Here is a 17,424-nt window from a genome sequence, read left to right as displayed (position 1 = left end):
CTCCTCCCACACCCCTCCTGGGCTACCGTGGCAGTTATCCCCCTATTTGTGTGGTGAAGTAATAAAGAATGCAGGAATAAGAAACACTGACTTTTTAGTGAGATAAAATGAGGGGGAGGCAGCCTCCAACTGCTATGATATTCCAGGCAGAACATCTTCATTACTCATTAAAGGGTAGGGGGGGAAAGGAGCACAACCTCCTGCTGCTATGATAGTCTAGAATCTCCATTAGACATGAAGGGGGGGAGGGGAGAGGAGCTCAGCCTCCAGTTGCTATGATGAGGATGGTTACCAGCCCTATTGCACCACCTGCCAGAACTGAATCTCCAGAACACAAAGCTTAAAGAAGGGAATGACCGAGAGTCATTCCCATTTTTGCCCAGGTGCCCCTAGCCAACCTCACTGAGGCCAGCCAGGAGCACTCACAGAATGATGATGATGATGATGAGGAGGAGGAGGAGGAGGAGGAGGACAGCTATCAGTCATAATGTACCATACCATCTGCCACCAGGAAGAGAAAAGGATGCTGCTGTTTAGCGCTGCAGCACCTCGTCTACCAGCAGCATCCAGTAGACATACGGTGACATTGAAAAGAGGCGAGAAATAATTTTTTCCCTTTTCTTTGAGGGGGGGAGGAGGGGTAAATTGCTGACATATTCCCTGAACCACTGGCAACAATGTTTTTGACCCTTCAGGCATTGGGAGTTCAGCCAAGAATGCAAATACTTTTCAGAGACTGCGGGGACTGTGGGATAGCTGGAGTCCTCAGTTCCCCCTCCCTCCCTCCATGAGGGTCCATTTGATTCTTTGGCTTTCCGTGATGCTTGTCACACAGCACTGTGTTGATCCCTGTTGTGGCCTCTGTCTGTCATAGCCTGGAGATTTTTTCAAATGCTTTAGCATTTCATCTTCTGGAACGGAGCTCTGATAGAACAGATTTGTCTCCCCATACCGCGATCAGATCCAGTATCTCCCGTATGGTCCATGCTGGAGCTCTTTTTGGTTTTGGGACTGCATGGCCACCCATGCTGATCGGCGCTCCACACTGGGCAAATGGGAAGTGAAATTCAAAAGTTCGCGAGGCTTTTCCTGTCTACCTGGCCAGTGCATCCGAGTTCAGATTTCCTTCCGGAATGGTCACAATGGTGCACTGTGGGATACCGCCCGGAGGCCAATACCGTCGAATTGCAGCGACGCTAACCCTAATGCGACATGGCAATACCGATTTCAGCGCTACTCCCCTCGTTGGGGAGGAGTACGGAAATCGATTTTAACAGCCCTTTATATCGATATAAAGGGCTTCGTTGTGTGGACGAGTGCAGGGTTAAATCGGTTTAACGCTGCTAAATTCAGTATAAATGCGTAGTGTAGACCAGCCCTGAGCCAGGGCATTCGATTCCAGTGAACCCTTCTCTCCTGCAATGGCAATGGTCAGACAGAGGGGACGTGGTCATCTGCATCCTTGCTGGGGAGATCCTTGCTCTGCTCTTTCTTTCTGCTGCGGTTGTTAGTCCAGGAAACATCAGGGATGGAATGCAAGGCTGTATTCATGCATCAACCCCCTGAAAAATTTCAGTGCCCCAGAGAAATCCTGACTCCTGCTGTTGGAATGATATGTAGAGATTCAAATAGGAAAGGAACTGTCTGAATTGTCAGCGTGGGGAATGAACAGCAATCTATAGCAATGTCATTAGCCACAAACACACTCTCATCATGCTCCAACCGGAAAGGAAATGGGCGGGAACTCTTGCTGTTCACCATGGACACACACTAATGCACAGCCGTGAGTGTGCTGGGGGAGCTGGTCTGAGCAATTTGAAGTGACAATTCTGTGAGAACAGAAATATTGTGTAGTGAAGCAGCTGCACATCAAGTAGTTGTGGCCGAGTGGTTAAGGCAATGGACTAGAAATCCATTGGGGGTTTCCCCACGCAGGTTGAAATCCTGTCAACTACAGAAGCATTAGTGTCTTGTCATTGTTGTTGTCTTAGTGCCTGAGCATCCATGGAGCCAAATCTGGTCTCCCTCTGAGGCTGTCTACACTTAAATTACTGCTGTAGCACTGTGGAGTAGACAGTTGCTACAGTGAGGGGAAAGGTTTTCCATCCCTGTAGTAGCTGCATTGACAGAACAATCTTTCAGCTTAATTATACTGGTCCTGGGGTTTTTCACACCCTGAAAGACGTACTTGTTAGAGGGTTTATCCTATCAACCTCCTATTCCCTGGTCCTTCTCACGTGACCAGAGAGCAGCAATGCACGAAGCTCAAAGGTGCAAACAATTCAATATTTATTGGGGTAAACTTCCAGCAAGCAATGATTCCAGTTTCCTTCCTCAGCATCCCCCTTCCCAGCTCTGACACCACAGAGGCTTGCCTGTGTCCCTGTTCCCCTTCCCTGTTTCTATTCCCCCCTTTGGCAAAACATAATTCCAATTCCCCTACCCCTATTCCCATTCACATTCCCCCCCTTACTTCCTGATTGACTGCAGACTATATAGTAAAACTTGAATTCTGCTTAGCTGTGCCTTAACCAATCATTTTACTGAAATGTAACTAACCAATCCCAACATATTGTAACATGATTATCTAACCAATTATACCCCACTGCCTTAATTGGTTTACACCCAACAAATTAATTATACAGCAGGCTGAAACAATCACAGCACCAGACAGAGATTATACAGACAAGCAATAGCAAAGTGGGGACTACAGTGATAGAACAACAAAGAAATGAGAATTTCACACCCCAGCTATTGACCAGTGAGTTGTTCCCAGATAGGATGCTATCCTGGTAGAGGCTGGTGGCTTAACTCTCTGGCCCCCAGGGCAGGATTTTGAGGTTCACCATTACTGTCTCAGAATGTTCTTTTGTTCACTTAAAACGTGAGCAGGGAGATTGCAAGACAGCAGAACTCATGGAGCTCCAGGAAACGTGTAACTTTAGGTCCGGGTGAGTGTGTCTAAAAATCAGCTGTGCTGTAGAAGGTCTCTAGGAGTTGAAAGAGATGTGCCATCTCGACCGCCCTAAAGAGTTCATCAACTATTAATGAAAACTAGGATTCATAAGTTATATTCTTTGTAGTATCAGGATGATGGACTGGTGTAAAGTGCTAGTTATAAGATTCTTTTTTTTCCCAATCCCTTGGGTGTTATGGTCTCTGCATAGAGATGTGATTTCACATCCCACTCCTGATATTACCATTAATCCTATCTGGAGAAAATGGCCTCACTTCAATCTCCTTTGGAATAATAGAACACCATTTACTTAGCTTTTCTATTCCAGTAGCTGTGAGAGAAGCTACAAACCAAGGGGAAACAGTGCCTGTTCCCTCGACTGATCAATTTTTTGTCTTCCTTCCTTCCAAGCCATTTTCTCAAATACATTCGTATTTCCTACACTTTTATGAAACATTAGGCTCATCATTTAATTGCCAAACAACTGTACTTATGAAGTGAAGTGAAACACAACATTTTTTGGATTATCTTGCAGAAGAGTTTTGCTTTCTGATCTGGAATTGAACAGGGGCTACCTGTGGGGGACAATGCTACTCCCTTTTCTTGACTCATCCAAAAAACATAAGTTCTTGGTGCCCTTTGTTTCCCTGTTCTTCAAACACCTGTCGGGGTGGCCTAGGGATACTTGGCCCTGACTCTTGGGGTCCTTCCCTGCCCTACCTTTCAATATGATTCTGTTGTGTGGGTTTGTCCTGTGTCGTTGTTCCACGCTGAGCTGTTTTGCACAGTGTCACTTTGCACTCTGACACATTGTTTCGTGTTGTATGGTTTTTGCACCGCCTTGTGTTGTGTTGGTTTGAGCTGAGCTCTTTTGCAGTGCGTCATTTTGCCCTACGGGGCATTCATTTGCATGGTGCTGAACTGTAGGGATTTGCACTCCTACGTGTTGTCACTTTGTGCTGTGGAATGTTAGTTCACGCTGAATTGTTAGATGTTAGATTGGGGTGTTTCCACTTTTGTTGTTTATATTATATTGCAATGGCATCGAATTATAGAGCTGTACGGCTGCAAGGGCCCTGGAGAGGTCATGAAATCCAGCCCTCTCTGCTGAAGCAGAGCCAAGCAGAGGCGATGCATCGAGGGCATGTGGGATCAAGTGCCCACAGCAGTCGGCCCAGGCAGGGAGCAGAAGGAGGGAACTGGAGCCAGAGCAGGTTGTCTATGGGACCAAGTATATGCAGAGTATCCTTGACAGAGGTTTGTTCAACCTGTTTGTAAAAACCTCCTAGGACAGAGACTCCACAGACATCCTTGGGAGCCTATTCCAGAGCTTAACTACCCTCAGAGTTAGAAAATTGTTCCCAATATCTAACGTGAATCTCTCTGGCTGCAGATTAAGTCCATTACATCTTGTCCTACCATCAGTGGACATGGAGACCAATTGATCATTGTCCTATTTATAAAGACCAAACTTTTCCCTCTGCAATCATCTGTTAAATGGTTATTATCCCCTCTTCTTGCTTGGGGTACAATGGAAGAGGAGAAAATACTCTCTTAACATAGGATGCAAATGTCAGTTTGTTCTCTCTTCATGTTTTACTGAAGCTCAGAGAGAAGAAGAAACATGACCTGCCAAAGAGCATAGAGAGTTTGTTTCATTTTGATCTGTGACTATTAGCAGAAGAGTGACACCTAAGGGTTGTCGCTACCACTCACCATGGGTCTTGGATTTATGATGGTGGGATTAAGAGCATCATGCTCTACCAACAGAGCTAGCTAGATTTAAAGTCAGTCAACTGCCCAGACGCAGTGAAGAAGGTGCCCTGAAGGTTTTTATTTGTGAGCTGAGGTTCCCTGTCTTACATTTGCCTTCTTTCCTGGTTTGTTATGTCTCCAGCGAGCAAACCAGAGCTGTCACAAGGCTGGTTAGATGTTGCTTTCTAGACCAGAGGGCTGGGGTTGATTTAGCATGCTGCCGTCATCAGCTGGTCAGAACAACAAGGGCGGGAGGTTGGAATTTAGGATTCTCCCACCAAGGGGAGGTGCTGTTGGACTCATCTAGTGGGGGAGAGTCTGAAAAAGATTCTCGGTTCCCAGAGAGGGGGCAGACAAGCTGGTGCCACACACATTTTCACAGGGAATCAGACCTCCCCTTGGGAAAAACTCAAAAGAAGCCCAGACCCAGGAGTGTCAGAGAAGGGAATCACTGTTTGCTTTAAGAGATGGGTGAGGGAAACCTACAGGTCCTTAGATCCCTCCAACACCAGATAGAACCATTTGTGGGGAAAGTCTGGGGAAGCCAAGGAGAGAGAAAAAGGCCTTGCAGCTGTTGTGCAATCACCATGCTCTCAGTAGAAGGGCCCGGGGAGCTCTGCTCTCAGAACACACAAGATGGCAAAGTTCAGAGCCCTGTTGCACGGAGTCAGACTGTGATCAGCTCACAGTGAGAGGAGGCAACACCCCTCCCTTGGTCTCTATGCCAGAGCTCCTATCATCTGAGTGTCCTTCCTGCAAGAGTCGGCTGCTGAGAGGGTTGCAATGGGGTAAATGAAGACAGAGGAGGATTGTTCCTCCTAGGTTTTTTTTGCATGGCTCTGTGATTCTGCTGGAGGAAGCATCCTTAGAGTTTATTTCAGTGGCTTGTGTTGGGCTGAGGTTGTGACCCTGAGTACAGGGGTTCCTGTACTCTCTGTTCTTAACCCCTCAGGGAGTGGACAATGGAGTACTGTCAGAAAGTGGATAGAAAGTAGCCTAAGAAAGTGTAGCATAAGTGAGAAAAAAAGCAATATTGTCAGCTCCCTGGTGGTCTAGTGGTTAGGATTTGGCACTTTCGCTGCCAAAGCCTGGGTTTAATTCCCAGTCAGGGAAAAGTGACTTCAATTAAAAAAAGCTTCAGTTATTCTTCACTTGCAATGTAAATAAATGTGTATCTGTTTCTTGATTCCCTCATCTTTCCAGTGTCTCCATGGCAGGGCTGGCTCCAGGCACTAGGGATGGCCAATGGAATGGGGAGGCTTTTGTGGCTATTGGGTCCTCTCAGTCCCTCTTGGTGGAAAAGACTCACTGCCAAAAGTGGCAGAGGTAGAGCTGCTGCTGATTGCAGCTTTTTTATTTTTTTTTGCGCTTGGAGTGGCAAAAATGCTGGATCTGGCCCTGCTCCATGGAAGACAATTTGTTAAATCCCAGATAAGTGGAGTTCTATCAGTTCTCAGCCTGAATCCTTAGGTCTTAATCCTGAGGATATTATCCCATCATGGGGCCATTTCCCTCCTCTCTTTCATACAGAAGCACAATTTTCCTTGCACAGACACAGGAACAGCAAGATCTTTCTCTGTCCCTTGTGCAAAGCAGGGGGCCAAATTCCATGGAAACAATGGATGAGTTGGGGCCCTGGGCACATCCAGCCCTGGCAGTGAGATGTTCCCTCCCCTCTTTCTTTATGCTCCTGTTGTTATTTCATGGATTGTCTGGGATGGGGGAAAAGCTGAGTTCACTCCAGGTGAAGGGTAAAAAGGACCCTCAAAGTCTCAGGACCCAACTCCTGCTACCAGGTTCACCGAAGTGCTGGGGATTTGAGTAGGAAAGGGACTATGTGAATTGTCAAGGTGGGGAATGAATAACAATCTACAACCAGATCCACCTCATTAACCACTGACACAGGCTAATCCTGCTGCAGATAGAAGGGAAACTGGGAGTGATTCTTTGCTGTTCAGCCACTGAAACAGTGACCCAATTGCACCGCAGTGAATGTGCTGGGGAAAGTTGGACTTCACAGGCAGGTGGAAACACCTAGAACTCCGCACCCCACTTCTGCCACCAGGGTGAGGTGTTGAGCTGCTCACAGCATACCCCACAATGACCTTACAGCAGGGGATTGCAGCACCCCCACCACCCAATGCAGGGGAGAGGGCTGAGTGTATCTCTGCAGCCTGAGTCCAGGGCACAAACTCTCTCTGCCCCACACATAGAATCTTGCCATGCTGCAAAGTGACTCCTATGAACAAGTAACCTCCAGGAGAGCAAGCCTGGTCCTCAGAGAGGGGAATGGGCTTCTCGTGAAGCTTATAGGTCACTGGATGCAGTGAGAAGAGGAAGGCTCTGAGTATAACCCATAGCAAGCACAACCCATCTGGGGATGTAGCTCAGTGGTAGAGCACATGCTTTGCATGTGTGAGGCCCTGGGTGCAAGCCCCCGCATCTCCAGGTTCATTTTTTCACCTTGCTGCTTTGCTCATGCCCAGAGGGGATGTGGCCCACCAGTCTCCCTGCACCAGTTTCAGTCCTGCTCAGTGAGGGGCAAGTGCCAATTGCCTGGAATGTCTGGGGGATTTCTGCTCCGAAGTCACCTTGGTACATTTAAGATGCCCTCTCGCTGTGCTGCTTGGGACAAGGGTAGATGAGAAGGGCGAATCCTCCAGCACTGGAGGGAAAGGTCCCATCTGCTCAGACTGAGAGGCAAGGAAACAGAGGGGCAGTTAGTGCTCAGAGAGGAGAGAGGTCAGTGATGTACTCCCAACAGGGGACACTGTCATTTTGAGTATCACAGGGGTAGCTGCGTTAACCAGGATTTGTAAAAATTGTGAGTCCTGTGGCACCTTATAGACTAACAGACGTACAGGAGCATAAGCTTTGAGGGGTGAATCCCCGCTTCATCAGATGAATGGAGTGGGAATTCTGTGACTGGCTAGCCAACTACAAAATCAATTTCTCCTTCCATGGCTTTCACAACTCAGCTGCTAGAAGAGGGCCTCATCCTTCCTGATTGAACTAACCTCCTTATCTCTAGACTGATTCTTACCTGCATATTTATACCTGTCCCTGTAAATTTCCGTCACATGCATCCGACGAAGTGGGTATTCACCCACGAAAGCTTATGTTCCAATAAGTCTGTTAGTCTATAAGGTGCCACAGGACTTTCTATCTTTTTGAGGTGAGTGCAGCTTGCTTGGGAGGTGCTGACGATGGATAGAAAAAAGGCTGGAGTCAATGACAGATGAGACCACAGAAGAGGAAGGGGAATGGCAGCCCCACAGAAGGTCCTGGGTGCTCAGATGCCCCAGTTATTGCACCCTGGCCTGTCATAGAGAGAGAAAAGACACTGAGGAACCCAGCTCCACTAACAGTGATCTCATGGACAAGAACCTGGTTGGGAGTGGGGTGAAGGTTCCCTGTGGGCAAAGTGGAGCTGAAATCCCTCAGTTTCCTAGAATTTAAGCAATGGAAGCTTCAAACCCTGCACGGGGGTGGGCTGAGGTGCATCAGCAGAAGGTTGGGCTGGACAGAGGCGGCAGGTTTGTATAATTTTTGGTGGTGCCCAGAATGGGACCAAGTCCTGCCCCCCCTCCCCACACCTGCCTAAGGCTCTGGGAGGGAGTTTGGGTGTGGGAGGGAGAGAGTCTGGGCTCTGGGAGAGAGTTCGGGTGCAGGGTCTGGGCTCAGTCAGGCGGTTGTGCTGCAGGAGGGTGTGCAAGGAGCAGGGTCCTGGAAGGAATTTGGGTGCAGGTGTGGGGTCTGGGTTGGGGCAGGGGGTTGAGAGTACAGGAGAGGATGAAGGGTGCAGCATTTAGCTTGGGCATCTCTTGAAAGCAACCCGCACCCCCCTCTGGCAGCAGCCCCTAAGCGGGAGGGCTGGGGGAGTCTCTGAGCACTGCTGCCCACAGACTCCAGCCCTGCAGCTCCCATTGCCACAGTTGGCTCTTGGGGCGGGAACAGCATGTGGAGACCCCACACACGCAGTTGTTCTTCCCGCAGATTGGGGGCAGCAGGGAATCTCCCCTGTTTGGAGGAATCTCTCTGGGCCCCACTGTTAGGCCTCCATCCTTTCTCCCCCTAACCACGCACACCCCTCCCCTCCCCGTTATCAATGTTTTAGAGTGACCCCTCCCTCCGTTTGTAGGATACAGACTCTCTGTGACAGAGACTGACTGGGGCTCCTCTCTGCATGGCCCCAGTGGAGAAGGAAAGAGACTGGGGGGGTGGGGGCGGAGAAGATGGGCCGAAGGAGTCAAATGGGGCTAAACCAGAATAGAGGAGATTTTCTTCCTGTTAAAACGTACTGGAGTCTCATCACTGAAACGCCACATCTTGAATTAGGTTTGAAGCAACTGCTTTTCAATTACCAGGCAAAGGTGTGAACCACAGAGACTGGGAACTGCCTGCTTCCCAAATCCATCTAAAAAGCATCTGCAGTGGTGCAATTGGTTAGTGCAGAAGGGCAAGCTGCTGGGATTATAAATTCAAGCCTTATCTAGAGCCCTGGATTCTGTTCCCCATGTACCTTCCCCAGCTTGTTCCTCTTAGCTGTGTAGTTTGCTTTGCCTAATTCCCATGGAAAGTGCCCTGCTAGGAAAAGGAGAGTAAGTTCCAAAATGTGGAAGTAGGTGCACATCTTGGAAACATCCCTCCTGTGCAGCAATTAGTTCCAGGAGATTGTTCACTGGCAGGGCAAATTGATTTCTCTGCTGCTGAGAAAGCTGCCAGGACAGGTCTGTGGGCACCAGAGCTCCCTGCTACTTCCAGCACACCCCTGGCTCCTTCCCTGCCCCAGTCACCGATGTAGGAGGGTCCTATATGCATGGAGCCTAAAGTTTTACCAAGTCTTCTTAGTGAAGTTGACAGCGTGTCAGTCTCATAGTTGGAAGGTCATGAGTTCAACCTTCAGAGGTAGCAATGGTGTTTGCTCCCTGCTTCAGATTTCCGAAAGGAAATCAGAGAAAAGAAACTAGAGGAGAGTGGTTTCTAGACACCCTCCCAGTCATCTAACACACACACACAGGGACTTTTCTATGGCATTATCTTTTCCTTCTCTGTGCCATTTGTATTCTCCATAGAGCAAAATAAAACAAAAACATGCAAGTCCAAGCCTAATACAGCATGAAACTCAATACAGATCAAGTCTCACCCTCAGAGATCTTCCAATACGCTTCTTTCACAGACTAGACGTATTTCTTGTCTGGGCCCAATCTTTTCACCAGGTATAGTCCTTGTTCCAGCTCAAGGTAGCTAGGGGATTTCTCATGACTGCACCCACCTTTCTTCTGTTCCATCCCCTTATACAGCTTTGCTATGAGGCAGGAAACATTTGTCTCTCTCCTGGGGAAAAGCCCCAGGTTTAAGATGGATTCCTGTACCAGGTGACATGGTCACATGTGCTGGGAGACCCCAAGCCTTCATTCTTCCTGGCCTGACTCACAGATGGTGCAGGACAGAGCCATCTCCAGTCAATTCTCCTGGTTAATGGGAGCCATCAAGAGTCCAAACTACTACTAATGGCCCACAATTTGTATCATTACAAGAGGACCTCAGAGTTATATTTCATATTTCTAGTTTCAGATACAGGAATTATCGGTTCATACAAATAGGATGAACACACATAGTAGATTATAAGCTTTGTAATGATACCTTACAAGATACCTTTTGCATGAAGCATATTTCAGTTACTTTATATTCACACTCATTAGCATATTTTCATAAAATCCTATGGAGTGCAACTTCACAGCAGGGAAAGGGTTTTACTGCAGCACCTGGGAGCAGTTGAGTTTCATGTTCAGGCTGTGGTATGAGTTCCTCCAGGTTTCTTGTAAGCACACAGGGACCTTAGTGGGTGCTCTCAATACAGGAATGGCCCAGATAAGCTACAGTGATGGGAACTGCATTTTCCTTTTTAATTTTTGTATTTCCAATTACATTTCTGTATAAATGTGTTTTCTCCTGGATTTGATATTTAACTAAAGAAAGAATAAGACCTCAGGGCACCAGATGGAGGAGCAGGCTGGGGCTAGGACTGCTAAGAAAGCAAGAGTAGCAACTTTTCTGTATTGTTTCCTACCCTCATTTTCATGTCTAATTTCTCTTCTGCATGAAATTTGCCATTTGTACATGTGAGCCTGGCTAGTTCAGTTGGTAGAGCATCAGGCTTTTAATCTGAGAGTCTAGGGTTCAAGTCACTGGTAAATGAAAAAGACAGTTTTCCCTGTAATATTCTCCAAGATCTTCAGAAGGTATCTTTTGAGGACTCTCCTTGGCTTCAGCTCCTCCTTTCCTAGGAAGTGCCATGTATTGCTTAGGACTGAAGGGACAACTTCCTTACATGCCCACTGGCCTCTCAATCTGGATTAAGAAAGGCCTCTGAGAGCTGCAGCAAACTGCTGCAAGACAACTTGGTGAGCAAATGCAGGGTTGCTCACACAGGGTCATCGTCAGCAGAGATCTGGGTGTTCCCTATTGGTCCCTTGGTGTAAGGGCCAGCACTCAGGACTTTGAATCCTGCAATATGAGTTGAAGTCTCAGTGGGATCTGAGAGCAATTCCTGTGGCACCTAACCCTACTGGGTCTTCCAAGGCTCTGTCTTGCTTTCTCAAAGGCCATGAAAGTCTGTCTGTCCCCCGCTAGCTGTTGTGACTTGAGCACAAGAGGGGATGTTTGATCCAGAAGCCTGGCTGTGCCTGGAGTCTTGTAGGTAGTGATGCGAGCTGCATTTCCTCTGAGTCCTGAAGCTGGGCTGCAGCCTGGCCTAGGAGGCAGCCCTATTGGTTGACCTACTGGCCTAAAGTCACTTGGGCAGTGTTGGTGTCCCCAGGAATGCTGAAGGGCCTAAGGGAGGGAGGCTCAATACTCCTCCCTATCAGTCAGGGCGGAAGAGGAGGGCTGCAAGAGTGGGCAGGCTGATGAGCTGGGCCTTCTAGCGTTCGGTTGGGGACGAGGTGGGGTGCGCGAACTGGGAGAAGCAGTTGCTGACCTGTGAGGAAAGGCTCAGCCAGTGGCATAAGTGGACCTTGTCATTAGTCTACAAAGTTGTGATGCTCAAGACCTATCTTTTGGCTGTGGGGAATTTCCTCAGCCATGTGTTTCCCCCTGCTCCATGAGTGCTGCTGAGACCGAACATGAGGGCCTTCCACTTCCTGTGGGGCAATAGGACATCCCTACCTAGTCAGGAGACATGTGACTTTTCTGCCGTATTAGAAGGGGAGGTGGGTTTGGTGGGCTTTGAAGCCTTGTACGGCTCTCTCAGTGGTGGCTGAGCTGGAAGGCAGGTCAGGCCCAAGGGAAATGGTGGGGCAACCACAAAGAACGCAACTGACTCTTCCGATATGGTTGTATTATTTTTACCCCACTGAGTGCAGCACAGGGTATGGGATGGCCGATGATGAGGGAAGGGGGAGGGCCCCCCATCTAGTGTTCTACTCTCACCTTACACCCTACACGATTTTCAGTGGGTGGCTAGGTGGAAGGTTCTTGCAGGATGGCTTCATCTGCAACAGTGGCTGCCCTCACAGAAGCAGCGGCCACAGCAGCTAGGCCCCACCCCCTCCCTTGGCTCAATCTGAACAGAGGTCAGTGTACCACTGGATGAGACAGGCCAATTTTAGGGAGCTTCCTCTGAAGGTGAGCAACTGTCCCCAGAACTTACTGACAGGCACTTTAAAGTATTTGCAAATGTGCATGGCCGGCATATGCAGAGTAAAGGCTGCCCAGGGGCACTGTGTCAGGCTCTGGCACCGCTTGAGACAATGGACCATCTTCAGCCACTAGGATCTAAGGCAGGAATGAGGTGAGGAAGCAAGTCAAGCTGAGCAAGGCAGCCAAAATTCATCTTGCCTTCGTAGGCGCTCACAATGATGCCATTTTTGTGTGCCAGGGCTGACAAAAACATCCCAGACAGAGAAGCAGCAGGCCAAAAAAGCAGCAGGGGTATTCTGTCTGCTATCCAAGATCCATAAACCTGGAAATCCTGGATGCCCCATCATTTCAGGCAATGGCACCCTGACAGCAGGATAATCTGGCTGTGTAGACTCCCTCCTCAGGCCCTATGCTACCAGCACTCCCAGATATCTTCGAGATGCCACTGACTTCCTGAGGAAACTACAATCCATTGGTGATCTTCCAGAAAACACCATCCTGGCCAGTATGGAGGTAGAAGCCCTCTACACCAACATTCCACACAAAGATGGACTACAAGCTGTCAGGAACAGTATCCCCGATAATGTCACGGCAAACCTGGTGGCTGAACTTTGTGACTTTGTCCTCCCCCACAACTATTTCACATTTGGGGACAATGTATACCTTCACGTCAGTGGCACTGCTATGGGTACTCGCATTGCCACATAGCATGCCAGCATTTTTATGGCTGACTTAGAACAATGCTTCCTCAGCTCTCATCCCCTAATGCCCCCACTCTACTTGCCCTACACTGATGACATCTTCATCTTCTGGACTCATGGAAAAGAAAACCCTTGAGGAATTCCACCATGATTTCAACAATGTCCATCCCACCTACAATTCAGTCTGGACCAGTCCACACAAGAGATCCACTTCCTGGACACTACTGTGCTAATAAGCAATGGTTACATAAACACTACCCTATACTGGAAAAATACTGACCGCTATGCTTACCTACGTGCCTCCAGCTTTCACCCAGACAACATCACACAATCCATTGTCTACAGCCAAGCTCTAAGATACAACCACATTTGCTCCAACCCTTCAGACAGAGACAAACACCTACAAGATCTCTATCAAGCATTCTTACAAGTACACTACCCACCTGCTGAAGTGAAGAAACAGATTGACAGAGCCAGAAGAGTACTCAGAAGTCACCTACTACAGGACAGGTCCAACGAAGAAAGTAATACAACCCCACTAGCCGTCACCTTCAGCCCCCCAACTAAAATCTCTCCAGTGCATCATCAAGGATCTACAACCTATCCTGAAGGATGATCCCTCACTGTCACAGATCTTGGGAGACAGGCTAGTCATTGCTTACACACAGCCCCCCAACCTGAAGCAAATACTTACCAGCAACCAAACAACATAAACACTAACCCAGGAACCTATCCTTGCAACAAAGCCCGTTGCCAACTCTGTCCGCATATCTATTCAAGAAACACCATCATAGGACCTAATCACATCAGCCACACTATCAGAGGCTCATTTAGCTGCATATCTACCAATGTGATATATGCCATCATGTGCCAGCAATGCCTCTCTGCCATGTATATTGGCCAAACCAGACAGTCTCTACATAAAAGCATAAAAGGACACAAATCAGACATCAAGAATTATAACATTCAAAAACCAGTTGGAGAACACTTCAATCTTCCTGGTCACTTGATTACAGACCTAAAAGTCGCAATATTACAACAAAAAACCTTCAACAACAGACTCCCATGAGAGACTGCTGAATTGGAATTAATTTGCAAAATGGACACCATTAAATTAGGCTTGAATAAAGCCTGGGAGTGGATGGGTTATTACACAAAGTAAAACTATTTCCCCATGTTTATTTGTCCCCCTACTGTTACTCACACCTTCCTGTCAAGTGTTGGAAATAGGCCATCCCGATTATCACTGCAAAAGGTTTTTTCTCCTGCTGATAATAGCTCACCTTAACTGCTCACTCTTGTTATAGTGTGTATGGCAACACTCATTTTTTCACGTTCTCTGTGTGTGTGTGTGTGTATCTATATCTATATATCTTCCTGCTGTATTTTCCATTGCATGCATCCGATGTAGTGGGTTTTAGCCCATGAAAACTTATGCTCAAATAAATTTGTTAGTCTCTAAGGTGCCACAATTACTCCTTGTTCTTTTTGCAGATAAATTAATGGAGATTAAGTCCATGAATGGCTATTAGCCAGGATGGGTAAGGAATGTTATCCCTAGCCTCTGTTTTTTAGAGGGTGGAGATGGACGGCAGGAGAGAGATCACTTGATCATCACCTGTTAGGTTCAGTCCCTCTGGGGCACCTGGCATGGCCACTGTTGGCAGATAGGATATGGGGTTGGATGGACCTTTGGTCTGACCCAGTATGGCCATTCTTATATTCTTATGAAGGGAGGGGCAGAGCACTGCAACAGAGTTTCTGTAGTGTAGTGGTTGTCATGTTTGCTTAACACGCAAAAGGTCCCTGGTTTAAAACCAGGCAGAAACATGATGGCTTCCTTTTCCCAGCTCTTACTGGCCTGTCCCGGCTGTTGTAGGAGCAGCAGTCATTTCTATGCAATGTATAATCTGTATGCTCAATAGGTGTGTTATACTTCCCCCCTTCCTGCTTTTGTCTCCTCTCCCTCTCTGAATACCTGTGAAGTGGTTTTCCCCCTCCTCCTCCTGGAATGCTTGTGGGATGAATGGGCTGGTTGAACAGCTAGAAGAGCAGAAGAGCTTCAGGTAGACAAGGTGTCTGGGACTCTAATTAGGCAGCACTCACACACCTAGAGCATGGACACTGCCCAAAGTGGAGCGTGACCAACCAGATGCAGCCAAATCATCTCTAGTCGCAGGCCATTAGGTGCAGGTCCTTAAAAGGAGAAGGGGCCAAGTGCTCAGGAGTCACTCACAAGCTTGTACCTCCAGTGAATGCCCTTTGCCTGGATTGCCTGGCCAGTGGTTCTCTGCGTTGTATTTCATTGTGCCTCAGGAAGACTTACCTTCATCGCACTGTCCATAGCTGCACTGTGGGACAGTTACCTTGCAGAATCCTGACGTGTCCAGTGCTGTGCCTGTCCTGGGAGCATGAGTATGCAAGTGTGAGTGTGACACCCCCGCTTCTTCTTTTGAACTTAGCTGTCAGTATAATAAACCTGCTGCTTTCTGCATAACTCTGTTGGGTCATTAGTCCTCCCTACGCTTACTAGCTGACCCAATTTTGGGTAACACCTGTGGTAACCCCAACCTCTGCATGGAAGAGGGTGGTGAAATGAGCTGGGAAAAAGGCTTGGCATCAGCAGGGGAAAGCTAGAGGGTCTGGGCCAGTCACCTTTTGAAGCCTTGTGGCTTGGTCTCCTCTGCCCTTGGAGGTTGGCCTATGGCGGCCAGCTCTTCCTGCTGGCTTCCTTTGTGTGACTTGCCAAAGGAGGGAGTGAGACAGGAATGGGGAAAAAGAGGAAAGTCTAGCTGAGGAAGGCAGGGCAGAAGTTAAGCCCATTTGTTCCACAAAGCCTGAAAAGCCTGGAGAGGTGCGGTTGGCTGCTGGGAGGTAGAATCCTATGCCTACCTCTTGGCTTTCCAGGGATGGCTACTTGCCTCCCAGGGGAAGAAGGATGGTTCTGGGTAAAAGGAAAACAAGCAAAGCTCTGGGAGGAAATTTGGGTGTGGGATGCAGGCTCTGCGCTGGGGGAGCGGGTTGGGGTGCAGGAGGGGTGGCGTTTACCCTGGGCACTGCAGTTCCCAAAGTGACTGGTACACACAACCCTGCGACAGCAGGTCCTAGGTGGGCTGTGCCAGGGGGTCTCTGTGTGCCGCTGCCTGCAGGTGCTGCCCCCAGAGCTCCCATTGGCTGCAGTTCCTGGCCAATGGGGGCTGCGGAGTGGGTACTTGGGGCAGGGGCAATGAATGGAGACACTCCCTACACCCCAGGGGATGCTGGGACATGCTGGCCATTTCTGGGAGTGGCAGGGAGGGACGGAGGCAGAGTGGACAGGGATCCACCTTAGTGCTGCTGGCACATCTCTGCACACCCATTAGGGGAGGAGGGCAGAGGTCGTCCATGTGCTGCCTGGGGTAGGGGCAGTGCACAGAGCTGCCTCCCCTACTGGGTCTATTACAGGAGGGGAGGGGGGTCTTTTGGCTGTAAGGTGCAGCAAATCGGACTAGATGATCACATTGGTCCTTTCTGACCTTAAAGGCTCTGAGTCTAAAAGGGAGAGGGAAGTAAAGGAAGTTTTTTTTAAAAAGAACCCAAACATTGTAATACCAGGATAACTCCATCTGCTCATTGTATAGTCCCACCCCTTTCTTCCTCCATTGTGTGTTGAATGACCTGCAGGACACAGATTCTCTCATTCCATTGATAAACTGATACAATGTGACAGAAATTAAGCTAATTGCCAGCAGATGAAACATCACATCACTGGCTGGGAATCCAACCCAAGTCAACTGCTTGGAAGGCAGCTATGCTCACCACTATACCACCAATGCATCTGGTGAAAGTGCCACTTATGGTTGCCCAATGAGGCTAGACAAGCATTGAGGAGATTTTCTGTCCATTAAAATGAACTGGATTCTCATCACTAAAAAAACCACCTCCATCTTCACTTGGGTTTGAACCATCAGCCTTTCAATTAGCCACCAAAGTTGTTAATCACAGGGTATGTCTACACTACGGGATTATTCCGATTTTACAAAAAACAGTTTTTGGAAACAGATTGTATAAAGTCGAGTGCACGCGGACACACTAAGCACATTAGTTCGGCGGTGTGCGTCCATATACCGAGGCGAGTGTCAATTTCCGGAGCATTGCACTGTGGGTAACTATCCCATAGCTATCCCATAGTTTCTGCAGTCTCTCCCACCCATTGGAATTCTGGGTTGAGGTCCCAATGCCTGATGGGGCAAAAACAGTGTCGTGGGTGATTCTGGGTAAATGTCGTCATTCATTTCATTCATTTCAAACGTCCGTGAAAGCAACGGCAGACAATCATTTCGCGCCGTTTTCCCTGGATTGCCTCGGCAGACGCCATAGCACAACAAC

At 48.3% G+C, this 17,424-nt stretch overlaps 2 non-coding genes across 2 annotated transcripts; both read left to right on the top strand.

Moving 5' to 3' along the window:
* Positions 1–1,873: 1,873 nt before the first annotated feature.
* Positions 1,874–1,956, top strand: TRNAS-AGA (transfer RNA serine (anticodon AGA)). Its single transcript has one exon. It is a non-coding gene; the product is annotated as a tRNA-Ser (tRNA).
* Positions 1,957–5,752: 3,796 nt separating this feature from the next.
* TRNAE-UUC (transfer RNA glutamic acid (anticodon UUC)) lies at positions 5,753–5,824 on the top strand. Its single transcript has one exon. It is a non-coding gene; the product is annotated as a tRNA-Glu (tRNA).
* The last annotated feature ends 11,600 nt before the right edge of the window (positions 5,825–17,424 follow it).

This window comes from Gopherus flavomarginatus, chromosome 6, assembly GCF_025201925.1.
Source record: "Gopherus flavomarginatus isolate rGopFla2 chromosome 6, rGopFla2.mat.asm, whole genome shotgun sequence".
NCBI lineage: Eukaryota > Metazoa > Chordata > Testudines > Testudinidae > Gopherus > Gopherus flavomarginatus.
This window is presented reverse-complemented; position numbering and strand designations above follow the sequence as displayed.